This window comes from Leopardus geoffroyi, chromosome C2, assembly GCF_018350155.1.
Source record: "Leopardus geoffroyi isolate Oge1 chromosome C2, O.geoffroyi_Oge1_pat1.0, whole genome shotgun sequence".
NCBI lineage: Eukaryota > Metazoa > Chordata > Mammalia > Carnivora > Felidae > Leopardus > Leopardus geoffroyi.
The window spans coordinates 132,726,646-132,746,265 of NC_059333.1; positions in this window are offsets into that span (position 1 = coordinate 132,726,646).

Sequence of the window (19,620 nt, forward strand, 5' to 3'; positions counted from 1 at the left end):
GAACCCAAACTAAGACATTTGGTATTCACACAGCATTTAGGTGTATCGAGCCGTATGTGAAAGTCCTCCTTCTAAACCCTCCAGCACCTCCCCACCCGCTCCCCAGAGGTAACCACTATTTTTGTAGACAAAATACAAAATTGGAGGGCAGTTAGGTGGCTCAGTCACTTAAGTATCTGACTCTTGGTTTCAGCTTAGGTCATATCTCGCTGTTTGTGAGTTTGTGCCCTGAGTCAGGCTCTGTGCCTGCTTGGGATTGTCTCTCTCCCTCTCTCTCTCTCTGCCCCTCCCCTGCTCATGCTCTTTCTCTCAAAAGAAATAAATAAACTTAAAAAAAATTTTTTTAGTGTTTACTGATTTTTGAGTGGGGGGGAGAGAGAGAGAGAGAGAGAGTGAGGGAGGGGCAAAGAGAAAGGGAGACACAGAATCCAAAGCAGGCTCCAGGCTCTGAGCTGTCAGCACAGAGCCCAGTGCAGGGCTCGAACTCATGAGCCCTGAGCCATGACCTGAGCCAAAGTCAGATGCTTAACCGACTGAGCCACCCAGATGTCCCAAGCTTTTTCTAAAAAAATACAAAATTTTGTATACAAAACCACTAGTTTTGTATGCACCCTTCCTGTCTCTTCTTTATGCATTTCTGTATACATCCATACCTATGTATATATACGATTAAATGTATATATACGATTAAATGTATATATACGATTCTGTATATATACAAAAATATATATATCTTTAAAAGAAAAGTTTACATATACTAAATCATACCATTCGTATTATTCTGAGTGTATTGTTTTGCTGCCTTAGCAAGAGTTTCTTCCCAGGACATTTAAATGTGTCAAAGAGTAACTTATACACATAGTTAGCCACTCTTCATGCTATTTGGTTGTTTTGCATGCAAATCGTTTGCTCAGTTATTAGGGAATAGGTAAAATGCGTGAAGGAACAAAAGCGAAAACAGGATTTATGGGAGATGGGAGACTACAAAACTTACAGTGGGTCTTATCTGCACATTTTCCAGGGGGCCGGGGGTGAGGCCGGAAACGGGCAATGAATCTAGAGTCGCATTCTGTACTGAATAGGCTGATGAGGCTAGGAAGGAACACACCTCCAGTAGTTCATGGATTCCCCAGAAAATCTTGGGATTTGGAACCTCGTGACAGGCCATCTCTGTGGATTGTCTGCCAGGATGTCCAATCACACTTCCACCTTAGGCCAGGTCTGTGACTGTACCACAGCAGAATTTGTCCAATGTTGGGGCACCTGGGTGGCTCAGCCGGTGAAGCATCTGACTTCGGCTCAGGTCATGATCTCATGGTTCGTGAGTTGGAGTCCCACATCGGGTGAGCTCCAGCCCTGCTTCTCTCTCTCTCCCTCTCGCTCTCTCTCTGCCCCTCATTCATTTGAGCCCTCTCTTGCTCGCTGTCTCTCAAAAAAAAAAAAAAAAAGAACTTGTCCAATGTTAAGGACTCAAAGCTACTTGGTCAAAATGCCCTCATCCTGCACAGTGACAACCCACATGGAGAGCTGGGACAGACCCAGAGGGAGGGGTAGGCTTGAGAAGACACTGATCAGCACACAAGCCCTCCTCAGGACGCCCCATGGATTGTCGAATTCCTTGCCGCCCTCCCTGCAAATGGCTTCACTGTCACAGCAGCAAAATAAAGAAGCAGCAAAAGTTTTGCAATTCAGCCTTGCAAAGGGCTTCGGGAAATAGCACTGCCCTGGGACGCTGTAGGCGGGAGAGAGAATATCATTGCTAGTAGTAGTGTATTACTCTCTTTAAAGCTGCCAGCCTGGGAATGGTCATTTGTTACTTCGGTCAACAAACGCTAAGAATTCCTTTGACCGGACACGGGGGATTCGGGGGATTCGAACAAAGGGACCGAAGCGGTTCACACTGGAGCCCGTAGGAGGCACAGAAGCTAACAGTGCAAACACCACTGGATGACTGCTGAGAGAGGGGGCAGGCAGGGGCTGGCAGGGCCAGAGGAGCAGCTTGTCAATCAGCCTGGGGAGTCTCACCCCCAGTCCCAGAGGAAGGCAAAGAGCAAAGCAGAGAGGAATAGAGGGATGTGTCAGGCTCAGAATGAGGCAGGAGTGTGGAGCCCAGGGTGCAGGGAGGATTTCCGTTCCCGGGTATGGCTGTATGGCTGTATGGCTGTATGGGGAAGTGACGGCAATGACACTGGAAGGAGGCAGGGCTCCTCACACTTTGGCTGAATCGGGCTCACCTGGGGGTAGTGGGGTTCCACCCCCAGGGTTTCCGATTCAGCAGGTCTGGCTGGGGCTCTCTCCAACGTGCATTTCTGACAGGTTCCCAGGTGCTGCTGCTCTGGAGTTTAAAAGGAGGCATGGGAAGCCCAAGGTCAGTTCCCAGCCAAGACTCTCGACCATGGCTCCATGGCCTCGTGGCCTTGAACTTGCAGGGCTCGGGGAGGGCGTGTGTCATGCTAATGATGCCAGGACAGGGCTGGGACCCATGGCTGCTGTGCCAGCTCCATGTTCTTGAACTTTCCTGCTTTCCTAATCTCTTCCTCTGCAGCCCTTTAGGCTGTTTGGGTTTTGGCCCTGCAACGTGTCTGAACACAGCTTTTCCAGGCCTCACCACCTCACAGGGCTTGTAAGGAGACAAAGCTTTTGTGAGTTATCTGGGTGCAGGTGGATCGCCCTCGGGTGCTCCCACACTCCCTCCAGACTCCAGTCCTGGTGCCTCAGTCCCTGCCTGACTTCTTGTAGAAACTGTCCGATTTCAGTGACCTCCTTTCCTCCCCACATAATGGGAAAATGGAATAATTTCCCTACCTACCAACACTGCCCTGTGATTTCCCACATGGGAGAAGCAAAAATAACTGTTGGTCCTTGGTTTCTTGTTTATATTGTCTCACTTATTCCAAAAAGGGACCAATTTTTCATGTCACTGACGGATTGAGGACATTTGAACTAGAAACTAAGAGAGAAGATCCTAGTGAAAGTGAACATAAGTTAAGCTTTGTTTTCTAACAGATAAAATAAATGTGGCCCACTTGAAACGTTCGGGTCAACTCCAGAAAACTGCTGATTTTGAAGGTCTAAACAGTCAAATATTTATGCTTTCATATGGTTCGACATAATCTTATATTCTACTTGTATTAAATTTATATAATTCTATACATATATATCTTACTTGTTTTTAAATAATGTATTTCTGATTACATATCCTAATTTCATATATATCCTAATTATATGTATTTAATAGACACTAGTTTTATATATATGTATATATACTTTAATTATATAACAAATTGTAAATGTATTTTAACTATACCTATGCATTCTATCATACATCCTAATGAGATTTATATCCCAATTACATGTCAATTAGATATATCCTAATTATGTATCTTCTAATTTTAAACATTTTTATTACATGTGATATGTGTGGATATGTGGGGGTAAAGAAACACACCTTAGGAAATATGTAAAATTACAATATATTTATGTTATTAAAAGATGTGCACACACATTCATGGCAGACAGAATTCAAATTCTGGCCTGTAAAGAAAATCAGGACTGTTCTGTTGCGCTTCTCTGGCTACACCTTGGACGTATGTGGATTTCTGAGAGCACATCACCACCTTGTGTCTCCTTGAGGAACTGTGAGTCTCACAGCCTCTTACTCTGGTAGGGACTTGTGGCCGCTAGTTTGTTCGTTTAGTAAACATTTATTTAACACCTACGATGAACTTTGCACAAGGATAGATTCCAGGTACGATGATTTGTAGTCTGAAGTTTCTCTGGAGCTCTTCAGACAACATTAGCTTCATCCCGCATGCAAAGAACGTCCGTGTGCGAAGCAGGCTGGGTGTAGGAAGCAAGTAGAACAGCTCATGTCCCACCTAACTGGAGCAGTCACTGCTCAGCTCTAGACAGCTTCTCCAAGAAGGCAGAAGAGAGTATGGGCCTAGTATTCTCTCCCAAGAGAAGCCAGAAATCCAAATTTTGGTGTGAAAATCCAAGTTTTAAATAACAGCGAATTCCGATTATGTCTAGACACCGTAAGCCGACATCATGCGTCTGTGGGCTCAGCTCACATCCTGCCGGTTTGGAACCCCTGGTTTTCTTTATCCCTTTCTGTATCCCTTTCCATCATTCTGGTGGGGCCTCATGAATGAGAGCGGATAAATACTGACCCCTGGGGATACAGTAGTGAGCAAACACAGACACAGCCCTCCTCTCATGAGGTTACAAAAATGGCAATTCCTAACATCTACATTGATAACAGTATTTTCTAGACTGGTAAAAAGCATAGCAGTCTAGCATACCTGCAGACTTTGCTCTGGAATAAGCTAACAATCTGCCACTTCTTCATCTTGGCAAGTCACATAACAGAGAGTAGGTGATAAAGAGGAACAAATAGTACCTCTCCCCTCCCCCACCTTAACAAGGAGCTAAGCATCTGCTTCAGTACATCTCACCACCTGAGGTGGGGGTTAAATTGGTAGAGGAAAACGTGCACAAAGCTCGAGATCAACCATACCCCTGTCACTGTGACTAGTACCAAGAGAATTCAAAACTAATAAAACTACATTAGAACCCCCACCAGAATGACTAAAATTGATAAGGCTGACAACATGAAGTGTTGGTGAAAATGTGGAGGAACTGGAATGTTCATACATTGCTGATGGGTGTTGCAAGTTCACAACCCTCTCTGGAGCTTTCCTGGTATAATCTGAAACCAGCCCTGCATACAGAGGGCAGGGAGAAACCAAAGAAAGAGGCAGGTTGGTAGGTGGCAGTTGTTTGTTGTTGTTGTTGTTGTTGTTGTTGTTGTCGTCAAAATGTTTGTTTATTTTTCGGGAACCCTCTTGCACTGTTGGTGGGAATGCAAACTGGTGCAGCCACTCTGGAAAACAGTGTGGAGGTTCCTCAGAAAATTAAGACCCAGCAATAGCACTGCTAGGAATTTACCCAAGGGATACAGGAGTACTGATGCATAGGGGCACTTGTACCCCAATGTTTATAGCAGCACTCTCAACAATAGCCAAATTGTGGAAAAAGCCTAAATGTCCACCAACTGATGAATGGATAAAGAAATTATGGTTTATATACACAATGGAGTACTACGTGGCAGTGAGAAAGAATGAAATCTGGCCCTTTGTAGCAACGTGGATGGAACTGGAGAGTGTGATGCTAAGTGAAATAAGCCATACAGAGAAAGACAGATACCATATGTTTTCACTCTTATGTGGATCCTGAGAAACTTAACAGAAACCCATGGGTGAGGGGAAGGAAAAAAAAAAAGGAAAAAAAGAGGTTAGAGTGGGAGAGAGCCAAAGCATAAGAGACTCTTAAAAACTGAGAACAGGGGCGCCTGGGTGACTCAGTCGGTTAAGCGTCCAACTTCAGCTCAGGTCATGATCTCACGGTCTGTGAGTTCGAGCCCCGTGTCGGGCTCTGTGCTGACAGCGTGGAGCCTGCTTCGGATTCTGTGTCTCCCTCTCTCTCTGCCCCTCCCCTGCTCATGCTCTCTCTGTCTCAAAAATAAATAAAAACATCAAAAAAAATTTTTTTAACTGAGAACAAACTGAGGGTTGATGGGGGGTGGGAGGGAGGGGAGGGTAGGTGATGGTCATTGAAGAGGGCATCTTTTGGGATGAGCACTGTGTGTTGTATGGAAACTAATTTGACAATAAATTTCATATAATAAAAAAAAAGTTTGTTTACTTTTGATAGAGCACAGTGGTGGATGGGGGTGGGGGGCAGAGAGAGGGAGACAGAGGATCCAAAGTAGGCTCCAGACTGTCAGCACAGAGCCCAACACGGGGCTTGAACCTATGAACAGTGAGACCATGACCTGAGCTGAAGTCAGACGCTTAACCGACTGAGTCACCCAGGCACGCCCCCCCCCCCAAGGTTGGCAGTTTTTTGTTTTTTTTTTAATGTTTATTTATTTTTGAGACAGAGAGAGACAGAGCATGAGCAGGGGAGGGGCAGAGAGAGAGGGAGACACAGAATCTGAAACAGGCTCCAGGCTCCGAGCTGTCAGCACAGAGCCCGACGCGGGGCTCGAACTCACGAACTGTGAGATCATGACCTGAGCCGAAGTCGGACGCTCAACCGACTGAGCCACCCAGGCGCCCCAAGGTTGGCAGTTTTAATAAACAACTAAGGAGGGGTCCCTGTGTGGCTCAGTTTGTTAAGCGTCTGACTCTTAATTTTGGCTCATGTCATGACCTCATGATTGACAAAATCGAGCCTCGCATAAGGCTCTGCACTGACTGTGCAGAGTCTGCTTTGGATTCTCTCTCTCTCTCTCTGTCTCTCAAAATAAATAAACTTGAAAAATAATAATAATAGCAAAGGGAACTTACATATAAGGCTTGTCTTGGGCGTCAGTAAGACAATGGATCCCTGCACCCACCTTGAAATCTTAAAAGCTTATAAAGTGTCCCTAACTGGGCTCAGTTACACATACTGTGCACGTGTTTTAACACTCCCATCACCGTCTAGAGGCTACATCCTTGGAGCAGCCTCTGGGAGCAGAAAAAGCAAGGGGAACCCACCCTCCAAATACAGGGGAAAGGAGCCTCCGAGGGCCTGGGTCCAGCTCACAGGTCAATAGGGGGTCATGTCCTTTTTATCACATTCCCAACAGGTATGTAAACTATTACACCACTTTGAAGAGCTGTTTTTGTAATATCTTATAGAGCTGAACATATGCATATCCTAGATTCAGCAAGTTTATTCTCAGGTATACACCCAAGAAAAATTAGTGCATGTGTCCACTAAAAGACATGTGGAAAAATGTTCTTGGCAACTTTATTCATAATAGCACAAAACCGTAAACAACCAAATGTTCATCATGAATAGAATGGATAAATTCTGCCATACCTCTACAACTGAATATCATACAGTAGTTCTTTGCAGGAAAAAGTCACTGATGCTGATATATTAAAAATATGAATAAATCTGGAAATAAGGGGTATCTGGGTGACTTAGTGGGTTAAGCATCTGGCTCTTGATTTCAGCTCAGGTCATGATCTCATGATTCATGGGTTCAAGCCCCGCATCGGTCTTTGCGCAGACGGCGTGGAGCCTGCTTGGGATTATCTCTGTCTCTTTCCCTCTCCCTCTGCCCCTCCTCTACTTGCACTGTCCCTGTCTCTCTCAAAATAAACAAATAAACTTAAAAAAAATTTTTAATCTGAAAATATAATGATGGGTTACAGAAACAAGACTAAAAGAGTACATAACCATACGATTGCAACTGTATAAAATTAAAGAACAGGTAAAACTAATCTATATAATAGTAGTCAGAATAGTGCTCATTTCTGGGTGAAGGGAGATACTGCCTGCAAGGTGACAGAAGGGACTCTTCTAGGATGTTGGAAATGTTTTATAATCTAATTTGGGTATGGCTAAATATGGTACACAAATGTAAGAGTGTATTGAGATACACACATGCAACTTGTGCACTTTATTGGATTATTATTATTACTAAATTTGTAAAAGATCAAACAAATTAGAATCCCTAGGGACGTGTGCAATTCGGAGCTGGATGTACTCGCCAAAGAGTAGCTCTTATTACATTTTATACGAAATTGTTCAGGCTATTGACCCTTAGAGAATGTAAAGGAGGGACCTTGAAAAGTGATCTTAAACATAATCTAGCAGACACAGGGATGTTCTGGTCAGAACCCCCTTCAAGGAAAAACTCGATCTATAGTGAAGAAGAGTATGGTTAACTGAGTGCTTCCAGCTGCTAACCCTTTTGCATCTGCTTCAGCTCTCAATGGAGGCATCCTCTTCTGGGAACAGCCCTCAAGCTATATCGGAGCAAGGCAGCAACACAAGGACCTGACGTGCCCCAAGTGAGACACCTCTAGAGAACAGTATTTGCTCTGAAGTTTCCCAATAGACCAGAGGAGGCTTTGTCTATATAGCTGGCCAATCACTCGCCTTCCCAATCTTTCTTCCTCCCACTTTCTTTCCCAAGTGTTCCCAATAAGACTCCTTTTTGCCCATTTCAGCCTCTGATTCCCCGAGAACCCAGCATGTTACATAGGACTAGAGCACCACCTAGATGTTGTTTGAAAAGCAAGTGTTACAGTCTGAATGAAATGCCCTGACAGAATGTCTTAGAATAATGCTGACGACAGAGATATGTTAGCCACATGTATAATTTTTAATTTTCTGGTAGACACATATAAAAAGTAAACAAACCAGGTGAAATTTCTTTTTTAAGTATCTTATTTAACCCACCTTGTTTAGAATACTGTCATTTCAACATGTAAACAATATTAAAAATAATTAATGAGATATTTTCTGTTCTCTTTTGTACTAAGCCTTCGAGATCTGGTATAAATTTTATACTTACAGCACATCTCAATTTGGGCTAGCCACATGTCAAGTGCTTTCAAGGAGAAGAAGTCTGCTAAAAAGTAGGGAAGTTAAAGAGTATTGTGGACAAAGGGAAAAGGCAGGGATTGCGTTTGTACTAATAGCACGAATGAATAAAATTGTCTCCTTTTGATGTTCTGATAAGGTCGCTGTACCACCCCAGCCCTTCTCTTTTTTATGTTTTTACTGAGATATAACACTCCTCCTTTTCACCATCATATACCAAACTTTGGTTTGTTCCCCCAAATTCATGAAGAGCTGGGCACTTGCCACACAGCTGTCCTCTCCATTTCTACTTCTGTCACCAGGCAGAATCATAAGTGTCATTATTACCTACATGGATGACCCATCCAGTGTTCTCCCAGTGCTCCTAAGTGCCTGGCGGGAAGAAGTAGCCATGGACTTCTCTGGGGATCTTAAAACTTCCGGTCCATTTTGCAAAGAAAAATGTACATAAACAAAATGTTGCATCTAATTTCCTGGTGTCCACAGCACTCCTCAAGCTATCAATGAATCCCAGGTTAAGAGTGTGTATCTTTAGTTCATTTCTTCCACAGAACGAAGTCAAAATTCCCTTGTATATCATGAAAGGCATTCTGCCTGGGCGCCTGGGTGGCGCAGTCGGTAAAGCGTCCGACTTCAGCCAGGTCACGATCTCGCGGTCCGGGAGTTCGAGCCCCGTGTCGGGCTCTGTGCTGATGGCTCAGAGCCTGGAGCCTGTTTCCGGTTCTGTGTCTCCCTCTCTCTCTGCCCCTCCCCCGTTCATGCTCTGTCTCTCTCTGTCCCAAAAATAAATAAACGTTGGAAAAAAAAAAAAAAAAAAGAAAGAAAGGCATTCTGCCATTGAACCCCACCTTCCTTTCTGGTACCAACTCCCCACTGCCTCTCACCTTTAGCTTTCACAGGGGCTCCAGCCATCCTTTTGCAGTTTGCGTAACTCGCTATGCTGTTTCATACTTCTGCACATCTACTCGCTCTTCTCTCTACTTAATGCTTTCTCATCCCTCAAGTGGACTTCTCTGCAGCTCGAATATTGATCAAAAGAAACCTTCCCTGACACACACTCTTCCCAGCCATTGAGTTAATATCTTCTGTTGTGCTTTCAATCACTTCGGTGTTATCCGCAATACTATTTGATACAGCTTTTTGATACTTTTTGATACAATAATTTGTTCAAACATCTGTCTTCCTCCACAAAACTTTGAGCACCTTCAGGGTAGGGTTGTGTTTTACGCATCGTATCCCTATCACCTTGTGTCAAGTCTGGAATGCAACTGGTGCCCAATTAATGTTAACGGAATGTTGTTTAGAAAAATACTTATCTTACCTTTGGAAACAGTTTACACTGTCAGGTGCTGGCAGATATGTATGAATTTTATGTATTAATTATTGCACTAAGAATATATTACTGGGTCGGGGCGCCTGGGTGGCTCAGTTGGTGAAGCGTCTGACTTCAGCTCAGGTCAAGATCTCACTGCTAGTGAGTTCAAGCCCACATCTGGCGCTGGGCTGACAGCTCAGAGCCTGGAGCCTGCTTCAGATTCTGTCTCTGTCTCTCTGCCCTTCCCCTGCTCGTGCTCTGTCTCTCTGTTTCTCAAATATAAAATTTTAAAAATTTTGTCAAAAGAATATTTTACTGGGTCTTGAAATAAATTTGATGTCCTGGAAAGCTTAAATGTAAGAAGAAAAACACTTTTCTCCACCTATATTTTTCCTTTCATTTTAGAAGAGAAACATTGAGTGACCTCTTGACAGTCATGTTAGAAAATCAAGTCAACAAATATTAAAGAGAAACGTCTTAGCGAGAGCACGTTTTCCCCTAGAATCTAATCCCATCCTGGAAAGCCATTTATAAATCCACAGTCATGTGACGTACCAGGATAGAGATGTATAGCAGAAGAAATGCTATATGAAAATGCTATATGAAAATGCTCAGATAAGTCAGGAACTAGCTTATGAGTCACTGACATGAGGGATTTTGTTAACATAATAAAGGCAGGCAATTTTATTCTCATTAGGCTTCTCCTACTCAAACCTTTGTCACAGTGTATAGTATTGTTATTATGTAATTAGAAGTGATATCACCCTGTAGTCAAAACTTGAAATAATCTGCTAAAATGTGTTGCCTCTAACAGTCTTTAATATGCATTCCTTCTAGACATGATAAGTTTCTGACATACCTGGCCTGGTAGTCTGCAAAATTAAGCACTGGAAACTAATGAAAAATAGGGTGTAGCGGGATTTTCACACAGAGCCATGTGACACCAAGGCTTTTCTTTCCAGGAAGCAACTTTATTGGTGCCCACATGGCTCAACTGGGTTTGTATCCGAAGAACGGAGCCCCAAACGCCATGTGGCATAGTTTTTTTTACATATCTTTTACTTCTTTGTCTACCATATATAGTAACACACAAACATAAAGTCTGAGTAGGTGTTCTCCCATTACAAGAGTTACAAGGTCGTGAGGAATGTTGCCACCTACAGATAGCCAGGTTGCTTGAGGTTTTTTTTTTTTTTCTTCTTCTTCTTTCCTTAGGGAGGGGACCCTACCACAAGGGCTATGAGTGGATCACTCACAACCTGTGCAACTTTGTAACCAATTCCTAAAAAAAGGAACAATTGTTAGGTTGAAATAATCTAGGCAGCCCCAGGCTTAGTAGGAGGATGTTTGTAAATGCACGGAAACACAATGTGGAACTCCTGGATGGCATTCTGCGACAAAGAGGGTGGAGTGGGGCTCTGAACTAGCAGAGGTACTCTTCAGGCCGGCGTGGGAAGAGACACAACCCGCCGGCAGTGTGCAAGGCATGCACACATTCATTGTTCATTTTCTTAAACTTGAGCTGAAACAGCTCTTTACCGGATAGTCGCCATCAGAGAGCTTTTCCTTTCCTTTCCTTTCCTGCTGATGTTTTTAATTCTGCGCATCCTAGGATGGCTCCCCACGCCCAGGAAAAGATGTGTACAAACCAACACAACTGCCATGTATTGGACAATAGGAATATCTGAAATAGAAACACGTAATTTCTTTAGAAAAAGATGGAAAACATATTTTCTGTTTCTGCTTCATACACCAGCTTGAGATCATCAGAAAAGCATAAACTTCCTTAATTTGATACTACATATTTAACCTTTGGGAATTTGTGGGGAGGAAATACTTTTAATTTTTTTTTTTCAACGTTTATTTATTTTTGGGACAGAGAGAGACAGAGCATGAACGGGGGAGGGGCAGAGAGAGAGGGAGACACAGAATCGGAAACAGGCTCCAGGCTCTGAGCCGTCAGCCCAGAGCCCGACGCGGGGCTCGAACTCACGGACCGCGAGATCGTGACCTGGCTGAAGTCGGACGCTTAACCGACTGCGCCACCCAGGCGCCCCGGGGAGGAAGTACTTTTAAATTGCTACCCAGGAAAGGTTGGTGGATACTATTTTAGACACCAGCCAGATGGAAGCTTAACTAGTAAAACCACTAAAACATTGACAATCTTGTCATCTAGTTCCAAGAACCTTTACCTCCTTTACTAGAAACGATGTATTCTTTCTTTCTTCTGGATTCTACAATCAGTGGGCATAATTAACTACAGGGTGTAGTAAAAGCATATTTAATTATGAGATAGAAGGTAATAGGAGATAGAAACCATTTAAGTAATGCCAATTGGAAAATTAAACATGAAGAAATGCTAACTCTTAAAAGGTAGTTAATTACTGAAAAGGATTTTTTTTTTTTTTTTTTTTTGAGCGTTCTTAGTCCTATAGAAGTAGCAATTGCAGAAAGCTACCACTACTATGGCTGAGAGAAAGTGAGCAAGGAAGGAGCTGAGAAATTTAGGCACGGGCTACGGTGCCCTGGAAGGCTGACATTCAGGTCTCCTGGCAGAGGGTATGGTTGCCACGGGCATATGCATCCTACCAGAGTAACCTATTTGAAGGAGAGGCCTGCCCCTGGGTGGCAGACAAACTTACTGGAAGGTATAGATGATAATTGGTCCACATGAGCAACCTGCCTTAGACCATTATGGCATGAGCTTGATCTTGTCCTCTACATCACGTTCAGGTGTGGATGAGACCCCTTGGGTGTGATTCAGTGGGTACAGCTCCTTTAATACCACTCCTTTTGCCTGGGGAGCTGTTAATTGAGAAGACTAGTAATTTGCTTCACATATACACATAGTCAACATACCATGATAAGACAGACACAGGGCGATCAGTACAGAAAATCTTATTCAAAAGGGCATGGGGAAGGGAGGCAGGAGGCACACAGCAATAGTTCATACTAATTCTGAAATCCAGCTGAATACACACTTCCAGTTCCTTATTTGAACTTGGTCCTGGGGCACCTTGGTGGCTCAGTCAGTTGAGCATCCAGCTCTTGATTTCGGCTCAGGTCATGATCTCACTGTTCGTAGATTTGAGCCCCGCGTTGGGCTCTGCACTGACAGTGCGGAGTCTGCTTGGGATTCTCTCTGCCTCTCCCCCGCTCACACACCGTCTCTCAAAATAAATAAATAAACTTAAAAAAGAAAAAGAACTCGGTCTTATTCTTACTCTCAGGGAGTTTTTTCCTATGAATTCCAAATTCCAAAATACATCTGGTTCCAAAGGTGTTGTAAAGAATTGTGGATCTGCACCCACAGAATGTAAGAAAAAAACCTGATAAACACATCACCTGTTAATAACCGACCTCTTCAGATGATGCTATCGTTGCTTCTGTTTCCCCAAGGTGATCAGTCTCCAGGAAGCTGAATCCAAGCAGCTCAAAGGCAACACTGTTCCAGGACTATCCCTTTTGGCCCTACACTGACAGATCATCCCCTGAAACAACCAGAAGGCTACAGAGCACAGCAAAGTGTTGCAGGACATAACTGTCCAATGCCTCAAATATACCAGGCACTGTACAAAGGGCCTTTCCAACATTATCTCATTCAATCTTCTGCAAACCCTGTGCTTGTATAAATCTCCCCATCTATGTTGGCCCACTTAGATGGGATAGTTGAGACTTAGAGATGTTAGATAATATGCTCAAAGTTTGTAAACCTAGAAGATGGTAGCAGAAATTGTGAAGCAACCTTCTCCATCAATTTTCTTATCTTTGCTATTACGTTAGAAATGAAAATTTCTGAATTTTCTACTTTGTCCAGTGAAAACCTAAGTATAAATTGGTGGATTGTTACAACACTACTCTCCTGATTATGATATTATATTACAGATTGGCAAGATGTTACCATTGAAAGAAACCGGGTAAAGGTACATGGGATATGATCTCTCCATATTGTTTCCTTTGTTTTCTTTCTTACTGAAGTATAGTTGACATACAGTGTTATATTAGTTTCAGGTGTACAATATAGTGATTCGACAATTCTGTACATTACTTAGTGCTTATCATGATAAGTGTAGTTATCATCTGTTACTATAAAACATTATTACAATACTAGGAACTATATTCCCTATACTGTACTTTTCATCTCCATGATTCCTTATTTTATATAACTGGAAGTTTGTACCTCTTAATCCCTTTCACCTATTTCGCCAACCCCCCCCCCCACCCCACTACCCTCCCCTTTGGCAAGCACCAGTTTTGTTCTCAGTATCTGATTCTGTTTCTGGTTTTTGTTTATTTGCTTTGTTTTTTAGATTCCACATATAAGCGCAATCATATGGTATTTGTCTTTCTCTGCCTGATTTCTTTCACTTACTATAATACCCTCTAGGTTTATCTATGTTGTTGCAAATGGCAAGATCACATTCTTCTCTATGGCTAATATTCTGTGTGTGTGTGTGTGTGTGTGTGTCTGTACATATCACATCTTCTTTATCCATTCATCTATCAATGGACAATTGGGGTGCTTCCATATGTTGGCTATTGTAAATAATGCTGCAATAAACATAGGGGTGCATATATCTTTTCAACGTAGTGTTTTCATTTTCTTTGGGAAAATGCCCAGTAGTATAATTACTGGATCATATGGTAATTCTACTTTTAATTTCTTGAGGAACCTCCATACTGTTTTCCACACTAGCTGTACCAATTTGCATTCCCACCAACAGCGCGTAAGAATTCCCTTTTCTCCACATCTTTGCCAACATTTATTATTTCCTATCTTTTTGATACTAGCCATTCTGACTGGTGTGAGGTGATATCTCATTGTGGTTTTGATTTTCATTTCCCTGATGGTTAGTGGTGTTGAGCATCTTTTCATGTGTCTGTTGGCCATCCGTATATTTTCTTTGTTTTATTTTATTCTAAAGTTTATTCATTTATTTTGAGAGAGAGAGAGAAAGTGAGCATTCATGGGAAGGGCAGAAAGAGAGAGAGGATCCCAAGCAGGCTCCACACAGTCAGCACAGATCACCATGCGGGGCTCAAACTCACAAACCATGAGATCATGACCTGAGCTGAAACCAAGAGTTGGATGCTTGACTGACTGAGCTAACCAGGCATCCCCTGTATGTTTTCTTTGGAAAAAATCTGTTCAGGTCCTCTGCCCATTTTTATTTGTTTTCTTTTATTAGTGTGTGTGTGTGTGTGTGTGTGTGTGCGTGTGTGTGTGTGTGTGTGTGTATTGAGTTATATATAAGTTCTTTATATATTTTGGATATTAATCCTTTATTGGACATAATCATTTGCAACTATCTTCTCCCATTCCATAGGTTGCCTTTTTGTTTTGTTGATGGTTTCCTTCACTGCGCAAAGGCTATTTATTTTGGTGTTGTCCCAGTTGTTTATTTTTGCTTTTTTTCCATTGTCTGAGGAGACGTGTCCATAACTATGTTGCTATGGGTGAAGACCAAGGAATTACTTACTATATTTTCTTTTAGAGTCTGATGGTTTCAGGTCTCACATTAGGTGTTTAATACAGTTTGAGTTTATGTTTGAGTATGGTGTAAGAAAGTGGTCCAGTTTCGTTCTTCTGCATGTTGCTGTCCAGTTTTCCCAACATCATTTGTTGAACAGATTCTTTTTCTTCACTGTATATTCTTGCCTCCTTTGTTATAGATTAATTGACCATATAGGTGTGGGTTTACCTCTGGGTGCTCTATCTTGTTCCACTGATCTGTGTCTATTTTTATGCCCTTACCATACTGTTTTGATTACTATGGCTTTATAGTATACCTTGAGTCTGAGATTGTGACACCTCCAGCTTTATTTTTCTTTCTCAAGATTGCTTGATGGTTTGGGGTCATTTGTGCTTGCATACAAATTTTAACATTATTTATTTTAGTTTATCTGTATTATTTCTTACAATGGTATGTTAAATCACAACTCAAAATAAAAATGTTTTTTTAAAATACACTAAAGTTATCCTACAAAGATGGTTTCTCCAGACTTCTTTTATATCTTTCTGAGAGATGATACAATTCTTCGAGCAATTCAGTGAGAAAACTGAAGAGCGATGTCATGTAATGATTTATTTCATTATTACTTCATTGATTTAGGCATGCCATCCTCTATTTCCCTGTTATCCTAGCATTTTTGAAGCATAGATTGGAATTACTTAGTAATGTTAGTAGTAATATTTAGTAATTATTCAGTAAGGAATTTCATCATTGAATCATAAAATAGTAAAATATTTTTAACACACAGAAAGATCTCCAAAGGTTGTTTAGATGCTAAGCATCTTTCCATAAAGCAAGTCAAAAACTAAAATAGGGTCCAGTGGTCTATAATGTGTATTGAGGATTAAGATAGAATCTAAATCCTTAACATGGTCAGCAAGACCCTACAGGTCTGGTACTTGACCACCCACCTCCCTAGCCTCTCTGTACATCTTACCGCTCTTACTCTCTCTGCTTCAGCCACAGTGGTCCTGTCCCATTTTTTAAGTCTGGTCACAGAACCACTGTACAAAGAGGTCCCTCTATTTGGAGGAAGTCTTTGCTGACCCCCTAGTTAAGGTCAGTTTCCTTTTCATAAGCTCTTCCAGAATAGAATTACCTTTGGAATATTCATCTCCACTTGTAACTATTCATTTGCCAGTGGATTTTTTTTTTTTTTTTTTGTCATTGTATCTCCCACTAGACCGAAAAGGTCCACAAGCAGAGGGCTGTTTCTGTTTTCATTCACCATTGCGTCCACAGGTACCAGCATTACCCCTCCCCCACACCCCCAACAGAGATCCCTCTATAAAAAGCAAAAGAAATAAAGTACAAACCAAAAGATGGAAATGTCAGGATGTGGGCCCATGATAGCCTACGGATACACACTGTTGGCTCATTGTATCTAGAAAAACATGTTTATTCATGTTTATTTAAAAACGGAGATTTTTACACCAAAATTTGCAGTTCTGACTTCTCTTTTAAAAAGTACTGGAGGGGCGCCTGGGTGGCCCAGTCAGTTAAGCGTCCAACTTCAGCTCAGGTCATGATCTCATAGATCATGAGCCCTGTGTCAGGGGAGCCTGCTTGGGATTCTGTGTCTCTCTCTCTTTCTGTCCCTCCCCCACTCACCCTCTGTTTCTCTCTCTCTCTCTCTCTCTCAAAAATAAGTAAAGTTAAAAAAAAAAAGTACTGGAGGGTGCCTGGATGGCTCAGTCAGTTGAGCGTTGGGCTCTTGATCTTGGCTCAGATCATGATCTCACAGTTTCTGAAATCAAGCCCTGCATCAAGCTCTGCACTGACAGCGGGAAGCCTACTTGGGATTCTCTCTCTCCCTCTCTCTCTGCCCTTCCCCCACGCATGCATGTGCTCTCTCTCTCAAAATAAATAAATACTTACTTAAAAAATTAAAAAGTACTGGGTCCCCAATTCCCTTGAACTGTTAAGAACTGAGCAGTGGCTAGCCCAGTTAGGTGGGACATTGACCCTCCAACTCCCCTTCCCAACCCCAGCCTACTTCTGTTTCCTTTCCTTGCCCTAGGGATGGAGCTGTTAGCCCCACAAAGGCTTGGGACTGGGAACCATTGTGCTCTTGGGCATCACGGTAAGGGTTTTAAATAAATATTTGTTCAAAAGAGTAAACTAGTGACCATAAGCACTTGGGGGGTAACATGCAGCCATGTCACATTACCGTATACAGCCCCAGGGCCACACGGAAACACGAGTAGCAGTGTGATCTCAGAAACTCACATAAACCCAGCGTGGCTGGTGAAGCTCTGCAGTAAATAGGACGAGTTGTTCCTCGGACCTGTTTTGTTTCGGTTTGGGTTTTTTATGTGTATGAGATGGCAACTGTGAAGGACCAGCATCAGCACACTCCTGTGTCCAAACAAGTCCTTTCTCCATTCTTATTACTTGCCAGGCTTTAAATCTAGGACCACTTGAGTGTGGGTACATATTAGGATATGTATGAAATAAGCACATCAGCATATATAAGTATAAAATAAGGATATGTATATAAACTTAGGAGTTCTATAAATGAGGATTATAAAATCTGTATATTATATATATACAAATAAATTTAGAGTGTGTATAGATAAAAACATGTGCATATAGTTGGGCTATATTTAAAAATCGGGATAGAAAGATAATTTGGATGTCCATATGTGTGTATAAATGATGCAGGCATAAATCAGAGATGTTACGGTTTGGTTCTAGCTCACTACAACAAAGTGAACATCTCGATGCAAGTCAAATGAATTTTTTAAATTTTTTCAGTGCATTTAAAAGTGCTTGCACACTGTCATCCATTAAGTGTGCAATAGCATTATGTCTTAAACAATGTATATGACTTAATTTAAAAATATTTTACTGCTAAAATAGGTTAACCATAATCTGAACTTTCAGAGTCATAATCATTGATCACAGATCACCATAACAAATATAATAATGACAAAGTTTGAAATATTGGAAAAATTAGCAAAATGTGACAAAGAGACGCCAAGTGAGCAAAGACTGTTGGAAAATGGTGCTGAGGCACTTCTTTGACACAAGGTTCCTGCAATCCTTTGATCTGTAAAAAAACGCAGTAACTGTGAAATGCAATAAAACAAGGTGTGCCTGTGTTCCCCCAAAGGTAAAGCTGGCGGAGTCTGGACTGCCTTTCCAGGCTGGGCCTCGAGGTCTGCCAGAGTATCCTCCAGTAAGAAATTTCTAAGCCTTGATGACAAGTAACCAAGGACTCCATCAGGCAGCCAGGCCAAATGGGGCCTGAAAGCTGCCAGGTTAAAGCTGCTGCCTCAGAAAGATTTGGGAGAGTTAGGCCCCCTTTGCCCTGGAGACGATGCAGGTAGTTGAAAAGACCCAAGCTCGATGTTGCTGGAGGGCCCCAGCTGCCCTCAATGAGCTGGGACCCATCAGAACTCCTCAGGCATGTGCCTGAGATCAGGACCCCCATCAGGCATGTGGTCTGATGGGGACTGACTGTTGCCAGTTTAAAACTGCTGCCTCTGGGGCAACGGGGTGGCTCAGTCCATTAAGCGTCTGGCTCTTGGTTTTGGCTCGGGTCGTAATCCCATGGTTCGTGAGTTCGAGCCCCACATCGTGCTCTGCACTGACTGTGTGGAGCCTGCTTGGGATTCTCTCTTCCTCTCTCTCTGCCCCTTCCCTGCTCGTGCTCTCTCTCTCTCTCTCTCTGTCTCTCTCTTCTCTCAAGATAAATAAATAAATAAACTAAAAAAAGACAAAAAACAAAAACAAAAAACTGATGCCTCACAAGGAATTTCAGGCTAGGAGTCCCCCCACCCTGGAGGCCACGTAGGTGGTTTCCACTGGAGCTCCAGGCCGGCTGACAGGTGCTTACTGCAAGCTAAGCGGTGCAGGTCAGGGTAGGCAGAGACCGGGCACAGGACAGCTGTGGGGAGAGGCCTGATTACAGGAACAGGCTGTTGGGGGTGAAAGGTACCTGACTAATTCCAAGCCCTTAATCTACATAAATGTGCGGAAATATTTGCCCTGAAGGTAAAGCTGCAGGAGTCTGGACCACCTTGTTAGTATGGGGCCTGTCCCGATGGCCTTCCCTAAGACACCTGGGACTTTTGATGACTGGTAAGCTTGGGACCCATCAGACAGCCAGTGTAACTGGGGACTAGCTATCACTGTGGAAAGCTGCCACCACAGATTTTTAGGAGGTGGGCTCCTTTCACCCTAGAGGTTATGCAGGTGGTTTGGGACCCATCAGAACTCCACCAGCCTGGATGACCCCAGATGCCCTCTATGTGTTGGCGGGGTATGTGCTGTACGTGCGTGAGAGGCAGGGATTAGGGTAGCCAGGGTTCCGGGTCATGAGAGCAAGCTGTTGTGGCATGTGTCTAATACCAAGCCCTAACTTACACAAATGCACATACATATACATACATTCTAATT